The sequence below is a fragment of the Callithrix jacchus genome, chromosome 17, assembly GCF_049354715.1.
Source record: "Callithrix jacchus isolate 240 chromosome 17, calJac240_pri, whole genome shotgun sequence".
Taxonomy (NCBI): Eukaryota; Metazoa; Chordata; class Mammalia; order Primates; family Cebidae; genus Callithrix; species Callithrix jacchus.
In genome coordinates this window covers 30,035,838-30,056,957 of record NC_133518.1, presented here as the reverse complement: position 1 = coordinate 30,056,957, position 21,120 = coordinate 30,035,838, and the positions used below count along the sequence as shown (strand labels likewise).

At 39.4% G+C, this 21,120-nt stretch overlaps 1 long non-coding RNA gene and 1 pseudogene across 2 annotated transcripts; both read right to left on the bottom strand.

Annotated features, from left to right (window-relative positions):
- Nucleotides 1-4,902: 4,902 nt before the first annotated feature.
- On the bottom strand, nucleotides 4,903-20,680 carry LOC144579896 (uncharacterized). Its single transcript, XR_013528520.1, has 4 exons — nucleotides 20,465-20,680; nucleotides 9,431-9,597; nucleotides 7,420-7,646; nucleotides 4,903-5,064 (listed from the first exon to the last, which is right to left on the bottom strand). It is a non-coding gene; the product is annotated as an uncharacterized LOC144579896 (long non-coding RNA).
- On the bottom strand, nucleotides 12,967-14,892 carry LOC100394091 (bifunctional purine biosynthesis protein ATIC pseudogene; annotated as a pseudogene). The gene has a single exon (XR_008477503.2). The product of XR_008477503.2 is annotated as a bifunctional purine biosynthesis protein ATIC pseudogene (transcript).
- Nucleotides 20,681-21,120: the final 440 nt, after the last annotated feature.

Here is a 21,120-nt window from a genome sequence, read left to right as displayed (position 1 = left end):
AGATGGCCAGGACTTGGATTAATAATGTTTTAGGCAAGCCTGCTGTGCAAGTTCCCTTATCTGCAGATAATAACTAGTGTAAGCACTTGTGGGCATGTTGGAGTTTCTCCAGGGACCCTTCCCTTACTGTCTGCCTAAAGCAAGCTGGCTAACTCTTTTCATTAGTACTTTACTGTAATGCCTTTTAGCCCTCTTCCTATCCTGCCCGCCTCAACTTAAGCTTCTTTTCTCATTGGGACCTTGAGATTCTCTCTTTCTCTTTCTCCTTTCTTTCCGCATTCTTGGTAGTTTCTATTCTCTAATGCTAGATTGAAGATTTTCAAAATTATAAAATTTCATAAAGTTTTCCCCATTTGAGGACAAATATCAGTCTGCTATGTCTGAGAGCATTTTAAAAGAAATATAGTTTCATTATTTCCAAGAATGAAAAGATAACACTGGTTGAAAGGGAATGAGAAAGTCTTGTGCTTTAATGGCTCAGAATTGTAATTAGCCTATTCATTGTTTGGATGCAAAGTCAGGCTCAAAAATAGATGAACACTTGCCTTGTTTGTGCTCTTAATTCCATCAGAAAAATCTTATTCTCTTAAATGTGATGCATAATATCCCATTACAGAATAATATTCATCACAAAAATTAATCCCAGGGTCTCCTGCAATTGCAAATATTAATCCCTGGGACTGGCCCAGGGCTTTGTTGACATGACTACAATAAATCTTCCAAACATAATAACTGTCAGAAAAAGGCAAATCCAAAAGAAAAATTTCTAAAAATTAGCCCAAGGTGGCTGCAGTTTGGACATATAGACAATAGAAACTAGACCTACACATTAAAGCTGAGCCCTCACCTGCAAGGCTGGAGTCTGTCAAATATTTCACTGGCATGTACTGATTACTACCTTGCCTATCAGCTGAAGCACAAAGGTAGGATAGAGTTAATCATCCCTCCAAATCCTAAGATGCCTGCATACTCCTTAACATTTTACTTTATATAAGTTTACCATACGTTTGTCTTATCTTATATGCGACATCACTGAGCACCAGTTAGATCTATAAACATGTCACCTTTGCTTCAGTGCCTCCTTCTCCTGTTTCTATGTATCAGAACGTACAAACACTGTGCCTCGTGTAGGCAACCCTGGGATGCATTCTTGGTTTGTGCTAAATCTGTGTTCCTGGGCTATTAGTTTTCAGTTTGGGTTCAAACTTTAAATTTTTTTAAGTGAATAATGCCTGTTATTTAACCATTCACTCAACATAACTTTGTATAGTAGATGTCATTGGAGTAGCTGCTCCTGCCTTGCTTTTGTGAGTCTAGAGATGATGCCTGTGCAGGAGTTCTCAACTCTGAGTATACATCAGAATCGCCTGGAGGGTTTGCTAAAATATACATTGCTTCTCCACTCTGAAACCACCTTTACAAAAATCATGACAATCAAATAACTCTGACCTCTATTTTACTTCTAACTTCTAAGCTGCCCTTGCTTATTCCTGGGCATAGTCCAGGCTAAATATGGGAGGAATTTAGTTTACAATTTAACTTTGAAACAACGATGATAACAGCTGCTTCCCAAAACAAACCCCATCCTTGTTTAGAAATCAGACCTCCTCTGTAAACTAACAAATTAGCCACAAGGTTAGAAAGCATGGCTCAGGAGTCATTCAGCCAGAAGTCACAAGATTCCTAACCTTCCCAATTGCTCCTATGGGTAACATCCCTATTATAAATCTTAATTTGGATTGGCATTCAAGGTATTTTTCAGTTTATTGGTGCTACCCAGACAAATAAACTGGCTTTTCTGGTCTCAGAGTCCCCACCCAGGAACTGACGCAGCACAAGAAGACAAGGTGCAATTCCCTGTGATTTTATCCCTGACTCAACAGATCATCATTCCTCATTTCCTAGCTTCCTGTCCCCCAAACTATCCTTAAAAAATTCTAGTCTACAGGGTAGCTTTTCAGGGAAGCCGATTTGAGTAACAACAAACTAGTCTTCCACTTAGCCCTGCATTTAGTAAACTCTTTGTCTATTGCAATAATGCTGTCTCAGTAAATCAGCTTTTCTGAGCAGCAGGCAAGATGAACCCATCAGGTCATCACAAATCCCACCTCTCAGATTTTTGAGTCAGTAGGTGTGAAGCCTGATGATTTGGATTTCTGAAAGATTCTCAGGTGCTGCTCCTGATCCAGGGACTAGGCAATGAGAACCCCTGCCTTAAGGGATTCGGACTAACTTGAGTCCAGACAAAGCAACCCTCCTCCACTGATACACACTGCCAAGTTACGGGATTTCTAACCTGGACCAAGCTTCTTATCCTTAGAAAACAAAAGGTGGCCAAAGACTTAGTTCTCACTAAGGTCCAAATGACTGGTATTAGCTCCTACCAGAGCCTACCTTGAGAGGTTTGAGGGGAAAATAGTATGAATGAGTCAGCTAAAATGGCAGGGCCAAAGGGACAGAAAGAGAGGGCGGTGCACACTAAAACTGAGTCTACACCATTTTGTCTAGCCCCAACTAGCTCGGTCTCCCCACAAGGAAATGCTGGTTTATATCATCCTTAGATTGTAAGCGAAATGAAAAAAGGAAGGCAGGGCACAGTGGCTCATGTCTGCAATCCCAGCACTTCAGGGGGCTGAGAAAGGTAGATCACTTTGAGCTCAGGAGTTCAAGACAAGCCTGGCCAACATTGTTAAATTCCATCTCTACAAAAAAACAAAAAAATTAGCTAGGCATTGGTGGTACATGCCTGTAGTCAGCTATTCAGGAAGCTGAGGCTGGAGAATTGCTTGAGCCCAGGAAGCGGAGGTTGCAGTGAGCCAAGATTGCGCCACTGCACTCCAGCCTGGGTGACAGAGTGAGACCCTGTCTCAAAAAATTAAAAAAGGAAAAAATAAATAAATAATAAAGACAGAGTGTATTAAATGATTCTGAATCCTTTGTGCCCCAACCCGCTAGTCACCTATAGTCATTTTTCGTACTGGAGAGTTTTTATAGTTTGACTTTAGTTTCTTACACTGTAACATTTAAATCAGAAAGGACAGAAGCCATATTTAATAACTGGTATGTTTTAATTTAGATGTAAAATGAACTGGAAAGATTAGTATTGGTCAACTTGACCTGGAGCTCCAAGAAAGCTTTGGTTCCTGAGTATCACTAAATTGTATGCACAGAGTATGATAAAGCATTCATTAGGTTCCCACTTCTCTGAGTAGGTCTGAGGGATACCTAAGGAAGAAATAAGCTCTTGCTCATATAATAACTTTGGATAGAAGGGAACTGTGAGGAGGATGACTCAACAGGCTTGGAGAAAAGAAAGAAGCTCTAGAAGAGAGCTGAGTCCAGGCAGAACACCCACCTGTGATGGTGCATTTCTTTCCTGTTCAGATGATGAGTTGAGGTCCCTGTTAATTTTATTGACTTCCTCAGCAAGACAACCAAGCAATCAAAATATGTGGGGTTAGAGACAAGTCTGGCTCTAAGTAGCACTACTGGGGCATAGGGCAGCTGGAGAGCGGTGGTTGTATGGGAGATGGAGAAAGTTTCTTCCTCAGGAACTTTCTCCAGTTTCAGAGCTTTACAACTTTCAACGTAATGTGTGGATATGATAGTTACCAAGACAATGATGAAAGAGTTCAAAAGGAAAGCAAGACTTTCTATGGTAGACTTACTCTATTGAAGAAATAGAGTAAGTCTTTGATTCATTTTAAGTTGGATAATAGTGGAATAAGAATAGATGCTATTATATAAGCATCATTTGTCGGTAGATTATCTGGGATCCCCAACCTAGTGGTGAAAAGAGCACAATGTCTAAGCCAAATAGCAAGAATATAATTGCCTCTAGAAAGAAGTTTATTGAAAATGTAGGTAAGCAGATCCTAATGAGTCAAATCTAGATTGGTATAGATATGATTTTCCTGTGACTATGTTTAACTGTGGTAACTGTAATTATTACCAACACAGATACACAACAGTTTTTCTATTGTGCTTATGTAAAATAGTTTTGCACATAATGAAGTGCAATTACAAGGGCATAGTTATGAAAAATACAGCAATATTTCTATAATAGGGAAAGTTACATTTTGGAAACTATGGTTGTAATGGGTGAACCATTATAGCATAAGGGAGTTTAACCAATCAATCACTTGATTTGTTGTATAATAATGTTTATTAATAATTCATCTGTTAAAAAAGTCATAGTCTTATTGAAACCAATGTTAAGGAAAGTGATTTTCAAGGGGCTGGGTGTTTTGCTATCTCAAGTGTTTTGAGTACTTAAGCTTTTACATAGATTTGTTCTTCAAATATTTTATATCATAGGAGGTGTACTTCTTGTTTTAAGGTAAATACCTCTCTGATTATAAATATTATTAAGATTCCTGCCATTATGGAAATAAATGACTCTATAGATGAAACAACATTTCATGCCAAATAAGCATGTAGAGTCTAGTTAGGCTGAGCATTGACATGGCATAATAGAAAGACTATGTTGTGTGAAATTAACACCAAAGAATACCTTTATAATGTGGGCCTTTGGATCATGCAGCATATGGTGTTATTCTGAAAATAATGGAAATCACTCCACAAAGCCACCTATTCTTATAGACAGGACATAGTACAAATGGGAAAAAAATACTATAATATATATTGTGATGATTAATTTTATATGTCCACTTGGCTAGGCCACAGTACCCAGATAGTTGGTCAAACTTCTGCATGCTGCTGTGAGATGTTTTTAAAATGAGATTAACATTTATATCAGTAGACTTTGAATAAAGCAGATTATCCCCCATAATGTTAGTGGGCCTCATCCAATCAGTCAAAGGCCTTATGAAAAAGAGGCAGTCTCCAAAGAAAGAGGAAATTCTGGAAGCCACTGCCTTTAGACTAGAGCTGCAATGTTACCTCTTCTTTGGGGCTCCATCTGTCAGTTTGTAGAGTAAGGCGGGTGAGCAGGCTGGAAACTCAGGCAGGAGTTAATGCTGCAGTTCACAGGCAGAATTTCTTCATCTACAGGTGCCATAAATGTATTTAATATAGTTGCTGCCTCAGCATCCATTTTTAGACCTGCCATAAATGTTTTGAAACCCAGTTATGCTCAGTGACCTTTGGCCTATTAAAAATTTCTCCCTCCCTGTGTGGGTGGTTGTGGTATAGGCCACGTGTTCCTCATCTCACTGACTGACTCAAAACCCAACACATCCTGCAGCTCCTGACCACAACAAACCTAATGGTCAACACTAGAGTTATAGAAATAAGTTCCCCCATTCTAGCATGTTTTCTTTAAATTATCCAATCCACACACTGCCAGAAAGTCTACAAGATAATGCTCATGAACCTTAGTAAAGGCATAATCCCAAGGTCCTCCCACTGTCTCTTGCTCCCTACTCACTAGCTGAGCTCCCTGCCACCTCTAGACTTCCCAATGGCTCCCCAGTAGCAACCCTAGCCTCTCTGGGTTCAGTAAGTAATGAATTTCTGCTGTTTCAGAAATGTTGGTTTCACTTCCTCATTGTGTCTCACCTGACTGACTCACCCAAACCTAATTTTTCCTCATCCTAGGATCTCCTACAGAATGGCTTTTTTGGTTTTATGGCCGCTCTCAACAGAGAGACCTCGAAACTAAATTAGAAAGAAACTGTAACAATAAAAATTACAACAGAAAACCTCAGTTTTTGCTTTTAAGGGCTTCTAGCTGATTGGATAAAACCTGCTCACATTATCAAGGGCAATCAATCCCCTTTACTTAAAGTCAACTTGATTGTAAATGTTAACCACAAAATATCTTCACAGCAACACCTAGATTAGTGTTTGGTTAAATAACTGGGGACTATAGCCTAGCCAAGTTGACACACAAAACTAACCATCACACCCACCAACATTAATAGAAAAATAAAGCCTACTAAGACTTATAGTATATCTGGCAATAATTGTATTTCTTCTGTGTAAACGAGCTAGACAGCTGAAAATTGTTACCCTTATTGGCAAAGCAACAATTCGTGTAGCAGATACGAAGTATGCTGTTGTGTCTAGGACTATTTCTATGGCAAATGTATGATATACTCATATAATATAGCCTACAAATGCAATTGATGGTATTGATCATGCTACTTCTATATAACCAAAGGATTATCTTGATTCCTGAATAATATGCTAAGCAAAAATTTTCTGAATTTCTACATAAAATTAGAATAAATCCTTTTGGAATTTCTAAGAATTAGAATAAATATTGATATGAAACTGGATCTTCACTTACACATGATCAAAGAAAATATGTTAATTAGTACAGTTATTATAGCTTAAAGTACTGGAAGCAGCATAATATAACTGCAGCAATGAATACATAGTATATAAAGAAGAAAATGGTGTCTTGTTTGGGATATACCAGATGGTTTTATGTTAACAATTATAGTAGTAAAATTAATGGCATCTGAAATGAGAAACACTTGCTAATGAAGGTAGAAGGTAGTTAAATACTTAGGTGCCTGAATATACTAGGTTGCTAGCTAATGGGGATACATTCTTCATCCTGTTCCAGTTCTTTAGACAATTAAGAAGAAACTCGAAGGATGAAACTTTACTCCAGTAGGTGAAGAGGCATAAGGCCTTTCTGCAATTCTGTAGGTATCACAAAAGGCCCGCCTTAAGGAATTTAGGCAAAATTATTCAGGTGAGAATAATCTTCAAGGATGCTCTACTTTGAACCATCATTATCCCCTGCCTTCTGTCAGTGCCTTCTCCACATTCCAGGTACATCTGTCCTCGAGAATCAGCGTGAGGCTGCAGCTCACTCTGCAGCCAGGAGTACGCCTCCAAACACTGAGCAGCCAGCTCTGTGCCTCCAAACCTGCCCAGCTCTTCTACTCACCTCAAACTGCTTCTGTGACTTCCCTTAGGGGCCACTTAGAATCATCTAGGGGCATTTTCAAGCCGATCCCTCTTTCTGATTTAGGATCTAGGGGCAGGGTAGGAGTTTAAAATACCTTCTTAATCTGCCACTTGACAACCAATGCTGGGTTCAACTCTACTAACAGAACAAGTTATCTTCATGGGTCTTAGTGAAGATTACAGATTGGGAACCCAAGGTTATAGCTGGAGATCCTTGGACTATCCATTGATATATTAAGCAAATATCAAGGCCTTTCGTGATCTGGCATCTTCCTATATTTCTGACATCCTTTCTCATCACCATTTTCCACTCCTATTCCCACACTTTACTTACATAGGACCAAGGACTCTACTTATGTTTCCGACGATCACATCATGCTCGTCCTCCCACCCCACCCCACACTTAACATGCCATTTCCCATAACTAGAAAGCATTTTCCCTCTTTGGAGAGTCCATCCTGGTTCTTCAAGCCTCAGCTTGATGAAATCTGTGAAGTCTTCCCTGCCCTGTCCTTGCCCACATCTGTCACTCACCTGGTAAATATCTGAATGGCGGAAGCCATATCCCAACCATATTTGTATGACTTAATCTTTTAATCTCCTATCACAAGAGCTGGCATAGAGCAGGTACTCAATAAATGCTTGTTGAAAAAATAAAGATTATAATCCTCAATTATATGTGTGGTATTTGTCACAGTGGCCAGTTCCATTTCCTTCTGCTTTCTTCCCATCTCCACCCTGCTGTGAGTCACCAGGGTCACCTGTAACAGAATTGAAAAGAACAAGGATACAGGTATTTTCCACTGGAAATCTATCCAGGCTCAGACAGCTCTCTTCTTAGATTTACAGACCTTCCTTTGAGGGCCAGCCTTGTCTTCCTGAGGTAGGACCAAAATGCACTGCACCTCATTTGCCTTTTTTTCCTCAAGGGCATCCTTCCACAAGCTATACTTTGACGTTTTACCCATTTCTGGCACTACCTACAACCAAACCAGGAGGGCACTTGGCAATCGACTCAGTGCCCTCTTCATTCCTCACAAGGCAAACGAGCTGTTCTGTAAACCAAGCCTTTCCATGGGCTGGCTTGGGAATGCCTGTCTGTTACTTGTGTGAAGTTCTTTGTACTTTTCAAAGATGTTTCACCTGTAGCATTTCATTTGACCATCACATCACCATGCAAAATAAACAGAGTAGATTCAGTAGTCCCACTTTTGAGATGCTGAAGAAGAACTCCAAGAATTCCCAGCCACTAGGTGAGGACCCTAACCGAAACTGGACCTCAGATCCTGAGACACCTTGCTCCACACACTATGCCATATCATATACATTCTGAGCTGTTTCCAAGATCATCTTATCCAGTACAGGCTAACTTGGCGAACCATTTCCTGTACTAGTCAAAGGAATGCCAAGTGCAGGAAGCAACAGTAGCAGCAGAGTTGGTGAGCTAAGCTAGAAACACTAGTTTTAAAAAGAAACAACTGGATATTGCTGGAATTGGGATGTGAGTATATGGAAAATATTTTTTATTTTTCTTCAATTAAAAATTTCTTGCTCTAGAACCCTAGGGTTTAAATTTTTTTTCTTTCATTTACCTGATGTCTGGGCATATTATGTCTTTCAGGAGATCAGCAGAGGTTATATATTTCAGCTGTCAACAAAGGACATTCTAAGGCTCCAGATTCCAGCTCAGAACTTCTATTCTGAGAAGTTAAAAGGTAACTGAAGAGGAGAAAGGGTGGATTTTTTCCTCAGGAAGCCATAGTACAGTGTTATTTTCCTACAATCAATTTTACCTCGAACCCTCTCTCCTTCTCTCCCTCCCTCTCTTTGACTATTTCAATTTTAATTCATAGAGGAAAATCACCTTATCCCATTCCAAATGAAATTAAAGAGATATTTCTTCAAAGAATACTAATGAATGACTGACATTGTCAGGGAAAAGTGAAATATTCTAATGACCTTTCCCTTGTTTTTGGCAAGAATTCATCTTTAAAGAAAAGAAGTATGTGCTTTGCAAAGCTGAAGTGATTTGTCACATTCCTCCGAGCCGAAGTGACCTACACTGTTTCATCATTCCAGACTAGCAATTATGTGAGGGTTCAAAATAAAGTGTGATTGCTGAAAGCTAAAAATCAAGCATACCACAATGAAAAGTCATATTCCATTTTTTTATCCTTCTTATTTGCAATTTTCCATCCTTCCTGTTTACCCCTTTTTCAGCTTGCCAGAATGAGACTATTTTATAAAACCAAGTGTTTAGATGTGGGCCTGTCTGCCACAGTGTCCCTGGATATGGAAAAAGACTGGTAGGAAAATCTCAGATATTTTCCTTATCACCCTCTTACCCCCACCTTACACATCTGAGGACCCTGATCCTAGAAATTTTGTTTTCCTAATAACCATAATCCTTTGTAAAAATCACTTTTAAAACATTGAGAAGGTCAAGAGTAAATCGGCTCACTCCAAAGTGCTGTGGATTTCTCCAACAGTCTCACTAATTTATTGCATTTTACCACTTTCTTACACAATATAGAACTTTACATACACTCTTTTGCTTCTTCCCTTATATTCTTGAATAACTTCTTTAGACTCAGTTTACATTTGATGTAAAATGATGCTCTCTCTTTGTGCTCCCATGTTATGCTCTACAGAGGCTGAGCATCTGAAGGCCAAGGTTTGAACCCTAGTTTTTCTTCTCACTGGATTATAACACTGGAAAAAAAAAAAAGGAATTTAACCTCACTCAGTGTGAGTGTTCTTATCTATAAAATATGAACAATTAATACCTTCTTCATTGTGCTTTAAGATGATTCAATGATAAAATTAATGTGAAATCCTTAAGATAATGCCTTGGATTTGATAAATGCCCAATAATGCCAGTTATTAATATAGTTGTTATTATAAACCTATGTTACATTGTAATTTATGTTTGTATCTGTATCCCCCTTACTATGCCACATACTCTTTAAGAACTGGGAATATGATTTTCAGGCCTGGAAAATCATGCTTATAAAAATACAACAATTATGTCAGCAAAGTATCTTTCACAGAGTGGCCTTCAAAATAGAAAAATGAATGACCACAGAAATCAGGTTTAGTGGTGTATCCGTGACGGAGTGTGTGTTAGGTAAACCTAACCAGCTCACAGCACAAACCTTTAAGATAGCCCCAGGTGCAGTGGCCCACTCCTGTAATCCCAGCACTTTGAGAGGCCGAGGTGGACGGATCACAAGGTCAGGAGTTTGAGACCAGCCTGGCCAACATGGTAAAATCCCCATCTCTACTGAAAATACACAAAAAATTAGCCAGGCATGGTGGTGCATGTCTGCAATCCCAGCTACTCGGGAGGCTGAGGTGGGAGAATCACCTGACCCCAGGAGGTGGAGGTTGCAGTGAGCTGAGATCGCGCCACTGCACTCCAGCCTGGGCATTAGAGCAAGACTCTATCTTGGAAAAAAAAAAAAAAGATAGCCCCAAAAGTTCTGAAAGATTCAAGGCACTTGAAGGTTCAAGATATATTTATATCAACTATGTGACTTGCATCCTAAGCACAATAAAAACTACATATTTAAAAGTATTGACTGTGAGGTCAGAAACTTGAAACTTATCTCTGCAACTTAATTGTTATTTGATATTAAATTCTGCAAGCCAGTTTTTTCATCTACAGAATGGTAGTAAGTATACTACTTCATTTGTTATGGGAATTAAAAAAAATTCATACAGTAGTACTTAGCATAATTCTTGGTATATAATAAGTGGTCAATATATAAAGTTCACTGGCAATGAAAAAAAATTTTTCATAATTTTAATTTTATTTCTTTTCATTCCTTTTCTCCTCTCCTTTTGGGATTCTAATTAAATATATTTAGACCTTTACATTGACTCCCACATATTTTCTTTTCTTTTTAGAGGTGAGATCTTGCTATATTGCCCAGGCTGGACTGCAGTGGTTAATCACAGGTGTGATTCCATTACTAATCAACACAAGAGTTTTGACCTGCTCCATTTCTCACTTGGACCAGTTCACCCCTCCTTAGCCAGCCTAGCAGTTCCCACTCCCAGGAGGTCACTGTATTGATCCTGAACTTAGTGCAGATACCTGTTTGGCATACCACAATACAGCCCAGAACTCCTGGACTCAAGCAATCCTCCTACCTCAGCCTCCCAGGTAGTTGGGACTATGGCTACACTTTAGCACACTCAGTGAGTCCCACATATTTCTAAAACTTGTCTCTGTGTTTTCAATTCTGTTTTCCATATACACTTCAGTTTGGAAATATTTTACAGACCTATCTTCAGTCCATTCCTTTTTGTGAGACTTCTCCCTCTACACTACTAAGTAGATCCTCATTATGTTAAGACCTTAAAGTGAGGGAATTTTTCTACTGTGTTTTTCAGAAGTTTGATTTTGAGAACACCAAGAAATAAGCTCTGGAGAAATATACCTAATTTTAATTTCTTATTTTTTATTACATGGGTTATTATTCCTATCTGGAATTCATCAACATTTTTCTCTCCTTTATTATTTTGGTTTTAATTTTCTCTATATGGGGCTTCTTTTAAAACCAACCCTAGATATTCACCACCAGCATCAGGGGCTTCCGTTATAACCAATAGAAAATCTGGATAACATGGGTAGAAGGCTAAACGTTTTTCTAGTGTACTCAAGAGCTATAGTAGGAAGATTTTGACCCCTCCCCACCAAAAAATAATCACATCTATGTTGCTTTCTGGGAATTATGAGAAAGATCCAGTATCATCTAAGAGAAGAAAGGAAGAAACATCACCCAAGAATTAACAGACATCCTCAACTTGAAACATAGTATTAAGTATGTATTACAAAAAGCTAAAAACCAAGAAACAAAACCTTCTATGCTTTCAAAAATGTAATATTGGAACAGTCAAATATCATTTAAACTCTTCTGGATGAAGAGTTTTTGTGATATATAAAAATTTATGGACCTGGGACATGAGAGAATATAAAGCCTGCTTTGGGTTATTGACATTCTGGATAGAAATAAGTTCATTCCAGGCAAATAAATATGGGGAGGCCACTACAGAAGTGTTTCACATTTATTTAAGTAATTCATCCTCCTTAAGGAAAATAGCTTACAACTGTAATGAGACAGTGAGGGGAACTCATGCAAGTTAAAATGCCTTCAAGTACAACCAATAGCCTGGGGATCCCAGAAAGGAAAGATATGTGCTTGGAAACTATCCAGCCTGCCAACCCTTAGAAAACAGTTCCAGAAACAGAAACATTTTGGCCCCTTCAACTGTTCTAACAAGGGCTGCAGCAACTCATCTGCGGTCATTGCCAACCACAGCACCATTGCCAACCACAGCACACACCATAGAAAAATCTGACAGTCTCTGCGAAGAAACTTAAAACTTAAAACTAAAGGTAGAGTTGGCATGGCTTTTGGAAAATGAGCAGAAATAACTACATAGAGAAAAATGTGAGTTAATATAGTATAATTCTCTCATCAATGGCTCACCAAGAACCAAAAATAGTCCTCCCCTGCCTGTAGTTTCCTCTCAGTGGACTATGAAGTCCCTTGATTATTAATATTGATCAGTTTTTTTCAGATTGTATTTGAGGAGAAAATAATTAACTTGTTTCAGAATTTCTAGGAAAATTTTCTGAGTTTCATCTCTTCAATATTGTCTGCTCCATTTTGTGCTTCCTCTCACTAAACAAAGCAGGCTAAGCATTAACTGAAAAATGAGAAAGCTCCCACAAGCATTCCCAGCACAGTGTCATGAGACCCTTGCAAATCCAAAAGAATGTCAATATTTCCATCTATGTAAGTGGGCATTTAAAAAAAAGAAAAATTACTGAGAAGGAATTTATTATGTTCATAACCACAGAAATTTTTGCACAAAATGAACAAGCAAAAGGCAAGAACGGCTAGACCCAGATTATTTTCCCTGCTATGAAAAGACTTCTAAGCAAGTAACACGGTTTTGTTTACTACTGTTGACTGTGGTAGATTCTGAAAAGGGTAGTCACTGAAATGGCACAATATCAACTCCATTATCTGTAGCCATTTGGATTATTTTTTTCCAATGGATCGATCCAGTGATTAAGATGTACTGTTTTATTTTTTTAAAAAGTTATTCTCAAAGTTTCACACACGACTCTTCACCTACATATAAGTAAACCATAAAATAGGGTGTGATAAAATCAGTGGTGGAAGAGCCGAAGGTTCGTATGAGCGAGGATGATTCCCAGTTCATCGCAGGCCTCAATCACAACTTTGTCAGCAGCAGAGCCGGAGGGAGCCGCAATGTATGCCACACTGCTCCTTTTAGCTCTGTCTACATTATCTCTGAAAGGGAAGAAGGCATCTGAGCTGACAGAGACTTCACTCAGTTTGTCAACCCATTCCTTCTTCTCTGCCTCAGTGAGTAATTCAGGGACTTCCTCAAACAGGGCCTTCCACTTTATCAAATCTTCATCCTCGCCAATGGTTCCAGTCACGTATTGATCGATGGCATTGGAGATTTCTGCTCTCTTCACTCCCGTTTTAAACTTCATCGAGAGCACCTGTGGATGGTGTCTAAGCCACCAGTAGTTTGCCTTATCTCCTGCAAGCCGGGTGCAGTGTATAAGAGACTGCTGTCCAGCTCCAATGCCGATAACCTGCCCATTCTTGGCGTAGCACACGGAGTTGGACTGAGTGTACTTGACAGCAATGGTGGCTACGATGAGGTCTCGGAGGGCAGACTCTGGCAGATCTTTATTCTTGGTGACAACATTGCTAAATAATGACTTGTCAACGACACCGTTATTTCTCTTCTGGCTTAAATGAAGACCGAAGAGCGTTTGAACTTCATTTTCATCTGGTTTGTAAGACTGGTCCATCTGAAGAACACAGTAGTTTCCATTTTTCTTTTTGGAAAGTATTGTCAAGGCTGCTTCTTCATATCCTGGGGCAATTATACCATCAGAGACTTCTCTGGAAATAATTTTTGCAGTTGGTACATCACAAACGTCAGACAATGCCACAAAATCGCCAAATGATGACATCCTATCAGCCCCTCTTGCTCTTGCGTATGCCGTTGAAATGGGTGTAAGGGTTTTATAGAGATCAAAAACCATGCAGACTCTGGCCTCATCTTCACTGAGTGGAATTCCAACAGCGGCACCTGCTGGGCTGACATGTTTGAAAGAGGCAGCGGCTGGAATACCTAACGCCTCTTTGAGTTCCTTCACCAGCTGCCAGGCATTCAAAGCATCGCACAGGTTTATAAATCCAGGGGCTCCATTTAGAACTGTGATGGGAAGCTTGGGCTTCAGTGTGTACAGCTGGGCAGGGGTCTGATGAGGGTTCATTCCATACCGCAAGGGCATCTGAGATACGTCTTTGCTGTACTGTTTCCTGAAATAATCTGAAATTGCTTCATCGTATTGTGCTGTATGAGTGAATGCCTTCAAGGCTAACTGGCATCTAGTCTCCAAGGAGGTGTCCTTGCTCTCGGAGCTCTGCATCTCTGTGGACACTGCCACGTAGTCCTCAGGTTCACACACCACTGTCATTCGAGCGTGGTTTTTGGCTGCAGCTCTCAGTAAGGTTACTCCACCAATGTCAATTTGCTCCACAGCTTCCTCAACAGTTACACCTGGAGAAGCCACTGTCTTCACAAAGGGATAGAGATTGCAGGCAACAACTCTTATAAGATTGAAATCAAGTCTGGCCATGTCAGCATTATCTTCTGGAATATTGCGAGCCAGGATTCCAGCATGGACTGCAGGATGCAAAGTTTTCACACGTCCCCCCAACATTTCAGGAAATCCTGTCAACTCAGAGACATCTCTGACTGCCAGACCAGCATCCCTGAGAGCTTTTGCAGTCCCTCCGGAAGCGACCAGATTCAAACCGAGAGAGATCAGGTTTCTTGCAAATTCCACAAGGCCGGTTTTGTCAGAGACACTGAACAAGGCGAGCTGGCCGGGAGCCATGACGGCAGGCGCTGGGTCGGAGGCGAGCGGGAGGCAGCACCTGGATTTTTATTTTCACTAGAAGTTATTTCATTCTCTGCCCACCCCACTCCTATGACAACAGACCTGGTACTAATACCACACTCCTTTTTTGTTCTTTGATGCAATGAAATTAGTTGTTTCCAGAATATTTTGCATGACTAAGAAGAAATAAATTGAATAAAACATTGTAATTCACAAATCTCACTTGGCAAAATAACATGCATATGAATCAACATTTTTGGTGAAGGCCCCCAAATCATTTTAGTCACCCACTGAATTCACTCAGTGTTCCACATATGAATACATTCAGAAGAATAATGCATTCTGAAACTGCCTCATTGGACAATGACATTTAAAAAATAATAATTCAACAAGATGATTTCAGTGTTAAACCTCATTCAAGTCTTCAAGGTAGAGATATAGGGATTAGTGATAATCTCTTTGTCCTAAAACTATCCAGGTAAAAGCCTAAAGAAGAAAAGCACCCAGCCTCTAGACATATAAATAATGTCACTCTGCTCAAAAAAATAAAAAAAGGACTCTTAACACACATGCACATTCATAAACATTTTAGGAGACCGTGCAATACAATGAACAGACCCCAAACAGTGCTTTGGAGCAGGGAAGATCTAAACTTGAATCCAAGCTCTCACTGTGGTCAAACCACTCTTGACCTTGGTTCAATCATTTAATGTTGTCAAACTTCAAGTCCTCCAACTGGAAAATGGAGGTAATAATATCTACCTCCTGGAGTTTTGCAAGGATTAATATGGCATTATACATATATGAAAATCCAATAGCAGTCATCACAACTTTTCATCTCAACCTATAACAGGCTAGCAAGAAAGAATAAAAGAACTGTAACTCAACCATGGCTCTTAAATTATATAAGGTCTTTCAAGCCATAAGCCCTCTGCCTAGTGGAAAAAAGGGGACACATATGTTATCTAAAGAACAAACTGTTTAACTGTTAGCTCACCAGACACATAGAGTCTAAAAGAATATATAAAACAATTTCCTGAGATTTGACTTCTTATTGGAATGGGACCTTAGTTCTCAACTCTTAACACACCCACATAGTCAGCACCTTAGAAGAGAAACCTCCTCTCCCTTGGACGTCTGATCCATCTTTATCTTCCCCAAGGCTCTTTAGACCCTAAAGATGTTCCTTTTTATTTTCGCACCTTTAGAATCATGCTTTACTGTGTGCAAATAATCATCTCTTTACTCCATCAAATATCATCTTGATAGTTCTTAGGCAGAATATTCTAGGAGGTAGAGGAGAGGAAGAGCAGAGGGAAAGAGACCTTCTGAGACGAAATATGTCCTCATAAAGATGCACTATCTTTTTGGCGATGAGGATTTTCCCACTCCACAGAAATCCTGTATCTCCAACGTGTTCTTTTAATTTTTTAAAACTCTTCTAGTCACTGAAATCCAATATGTTCTTAGGCACTTTTCAACTAGTAAGAAAAAAAAAAGAGACCCACTCGGCCATATACCCCTCCATGAAAACTTCCCAATCTTCGCAAAGGCCAGGATCCCTTCCTAACTCTAGTGAGGTATCTCCACACATACTTTGGCTACATTACTCAGTCTTTAGACTTGTCACTGTTATTTTCCAAGACCAATACCATATACACAGCTGAGAATTGCCCCACCAGCATTCCTGTTGATGTGGACACATACATACCATGGGTCCCCTCCCTACTTCCAGGATACTCTTTGCAGTCCCATCTGATCACTGCCAGCTCCGAACTTAAATTTTTACAAGTGGTGCACTTCCTTCTTTTTTAGGAATAGTAGATATCACATCACATATCTGAGAGAAGGAATCACTGAGCCCCCAAGCTCTCAATTTTAAGAGTCATCAGATTCTCATTCTCCCACTGCCCATCTCTCCCTACTTCTAGCTAGATGAACCTCCTCATGGGAGATATGATCAGCCTCCTGACAAGTGGTAGGTCCTCTCCCCACCAGTTCCCATATGAAAAGCAGAGAACGTGCCGAGCCCTGGCTTTGTCCAACATTTGAACAAACTTTATAAACTTAAAGGTATATTAGCTGGCCTTTTATTAATCTGAATGTTGGGTTCAAATCACATTTACTGCACATCTATTCATTATTCTGGCTTACTGATGCCTCTGTATGTGATAATGGTAGTACTAGACTTTTTAATCCCAAACAATTAAAACTCTTTTGGTGGTAAATAGCTTTCAAAATTTCTTCGTTAATCAGAATAGACCCAAGAGAGAAAGATCTAAATTCTTAGAATTTGTTTTTCCTGAAATTGCATGATATGCCTGGGAAGAGGGTGGGATAGGAAGTGAGCAAACAGTTCTTTGCCACCAACATATTATGAAGGATTCAGATGCCTAGTCTTTAAAGAAAAAAGTCAACACAGATTAATTTTAGGGGTTTGCTGATTGAATGCTTTCTAGATGGGCTGCCTTTGGGAAAAATGCTTTCCCTGTGTGCAGCAGATGTAATGGCTTCATTTTGTCACCACGATGTCCACCGTCAGAAGCAGAATACTGTCCTAAATACCTTCAGTATTCCCTTCCTCTCCAAGTGGCTTGAGTCATCATACATTACCCTGGGTCCCATAGGGCAGTATTTGCAGATTCCTCCATAGTCCAAGTATGGTACACTCAACAACTTTATACAACACCCCATGTCTAGGACCCTCCTGATTCTGAAAATGCCAAGTAACTTCTCTGCTGATGGGTTCGCTTTCCCCTTTCTCTTCTGCCCACAGCTCTGAGGCTTCTCATTAAGGGTTTGCCCACCTCTTTCCCACAATGGGATGGGGAGGAGCCTTGCCTCACAAAATTTCTGAGCAGAATTGAATATCTCTCCAAGGCTGAGACCTGCTGTGAGCCATGATGTCTTCCTGGATGGTTGCCTTTCTCTGATCTTTCTCAATCAGGATTGTTTGCTAACAACCATTTCTCCAAATGAACCTGAAAACAGTGGCTCCTTTCTCAATGATCTTAGGTAATCAAAATCTGCAGCACAGTGTATTGATCTATTTTTGCCCATTTACTTAATATGATTATACTTTCTTAAATTTTCTTCCATTATTCCAGCAACTTACATGTCCAATACTAGGAAGAGGAAAGGAAAAATTTTTAAAAAGCCTGTCTTTTGCTTACAAACACACAAAATCTTGTATAGAATTGTACGATATAGATTAATCACTGTATCTGTTTGCTAGGGCTATGATAATAAAGTAAACAAACTGCGTGGCTTAAACAACAGAGATGTATTGTCTCACAGTTCTGAAGCTAGAAGTCTGAGATCAAGGCGTCAGCAGGTTGGTTCCCTTTGAGGGCAGTGAGGGAAGATCTGTTCCAGATCCCTCTTCTTGGCTTATAGCTGATCATCTCCCTGTGTCTTTTTACATTGTTTCCCCTCTGTGTGTATGTCCAAGTCCAAATTTCCCCCTTGCATAAGGACACAATCATATTCTGTTAGGGAATCTTGCATGATACCACTATACCAGAGTCACCATTCATATTAGATTATGGCCCACGTTAATGACTTCATTTTAACTTCTTTACCCCTGTGAAGAAAGACCCTATCTCCAAATAAAGTCATATTCTGAGGTACTGAGGGTTGACTACACATATTTTTTTTTTTTTTTTTTTTTTGAGACGGAGTTTCACTGTTGTTACCCGGGCTGGAGTGCAATGGCGCGATCTTGGCTCACCACAACCTCCGCCTCCTGGGTTCAGGCAATTCTCCTGCCTCAGCCTCCTGAGTAGCTGGGATTACAGGCACGCACCACCGTGCGCAGCTAATTTTTTGTATTTTTAGTAGAGATGGGATTTCACCATGTTGACCAGGATGGTCTCGATCTCTTACCTTGTGATCCACCTGCCTCGGCCTCCCAAAGTGCTGGGATTACAGGCGTGAGCCACCGCGCCCGGCCTACACATATAATTTTTTGAGGGATGGGGGAGAGTATGGATACAATTCAACTCATACCTTGACCAATTCATGAACTGTTCAAGAGCCCCTATACTAATGTATCATCTTGTTACAAGACTAAGACTCAGGTGGCAATTAGAAAAAAACTTTGTCTAGATGGTATATTGCTGCTCAGCCACCACCACCACCACCAAAATATACTCCTACCTTTCTCATACACCCTAGTTATTCACTGATGGCTTCAATTATACTGTCTGTAAACATGTTTTATTTCCAATTTCTATATTTGATGTGGATTATCTGGCATCTTAAAGCTCAAGATTCTAATGGATAATTTTTTAAATGTTCCTGGTGTTTTTTTATTATATTGTGTGCAATTATGGAAATATTTTTGAAACTTACTATCTCTACTGAATTTTCATTTTGTGCTGAAAAAGTTGCCAGAGCGAATAAAGTTGCATACAAAGCGACTTGTCCACTTGCCAACATTTTTCTGTTCTGCATTGCTTGGACAGTTACCAACTTGCTTTTGTATTCAAACAAGATGAAGAAATTAATGTTCATACATTTACCCATTTTAGCCCAGGGCTCAAATAGGGGTGCCACATTAGTAACTTTTAAATAAATGGTTAGTGAAAGTTGAAAATTTTCACCTACTCTAGAAGCTGACCTTTGAACAAATGGCATTATCAGACAAATCAAGCCAAACATGCAATAATGCTTTTAGAAAGAGTATTGGTTTCATATATATTTGAAATTTCAGAATCACATCTGCCTCTCAGGCCCAGAGTCTATTTAAGAAACTATGGTTCCTTTTTTTGTTTTCAGTCTTCGAAGCTTAAAAAAATCTAAATCCTATTTTTACTCCAAAATCCAGTCTTAGGAAGGCACTATGTTTTTATAAAGGTCTAAATACTCTTTCATTTTCCTGTATAAACATGAAAATAATTCTGGAGATTCCCCTAATAAAACCCAATGGGAAGAATCAATGCTGAGAGGCAACCTGAGCTTTTCTTCTCTCCTAGTTCCTTTTTATTTTGCAGAAAACTCTGAAGCATTTAGTCACCTAACCTATTGAAAAAGGGAAGTCATCTGAGCCTGGAGTACTTGAATCAAGTCAATTCCAAAAGATAAAACTGGGGGGAAAGGGGAGAACATGTCATACTCAGGGTATGTGTCACATATCCAAGAGAATGTGTCATACTCAGTAATAACTGAGGTAGCTTGTTAATATCCACTATCAGTTTTGGCATATAGGTGGTTAATATCTTCTACACTGACTTTATTGAACTTTGTGTCTATTTTCAGAAATGTATTCTTGGTGATCTCCCAGCCGATTCTTCTACTCAATATTTCGGTCTCAACATACAAAAGGGTTTGATCCCTTTGAATGTACAGAAGGCATAGACATGCCTGGAACATTAGGTACAAGTCTGAGAAACTGACAGTCCAGTTTACCTGGTTTCTAAAGAACAACTCCCATTTCTTTGTCTAGGTTCCCCAACCCCAACTGCCATCTTGCTTGGGTTAACCTAATGGACACAATTATTAGCATCTCTGTAGTCTGATATTTGCAAATTAATGTGCATCAGTTTCTACTTCTGGAAAGTTATGGATGATGCATCAGTATTTAGCAGTTATATCAAACAATTTACTCACCTAGATTTGTGACTTGGTGGGTGGCCTTTCAGATGGGATATCTGGCAGTTGGAAGATACCTCCTCCTGGATCATGGCTTAACCAGCTCTGGGTTTCCACTTTTATTTCTGGTTTAGTGGAAGCTGGGAAGTGGTTTCGTGGAAATGAAATTGAATCTCAAAGCATTTCCTAAGTAAGCAGGTATCCTTTTTTGGTTGATACAGACTCTGGCTCCCTAAGGCAGACAGAGAGGATACAAAATATATTCCTACTGTTTTCAGGCCGTCTTTATTTCCAGAGTAAAAGATGGAATCAAATTTTTTTCCCTCAGTCTAGCACCACTTGGTGAATTTCTTTCCAGTTTATTATAATCATTTTTAAGGTTTAGCTTTTGATAGCATCGCAAATCTTTTTTTCCTTTTGCTGTCACAAGCAATTTAATTGAGAGCTGTTAAACCACCTTCATTTGAAACAGGCATCTCTGCTATCATCTATCATCTGTTTAACTGTTATTAAAGTCCCAGATAATGTGCATGATTCTAAAATACACAGTAATAGTGTATTTTGTGTTCTGTTATCTGCCTAGAGACTGAGAAGTTGATTCTTTGAAAAATAAGCCAATTTGTAGTTTATCTTTCAGGAAGGAAAATTTTTTCAATCAAGCTTCAGCCTTCCAC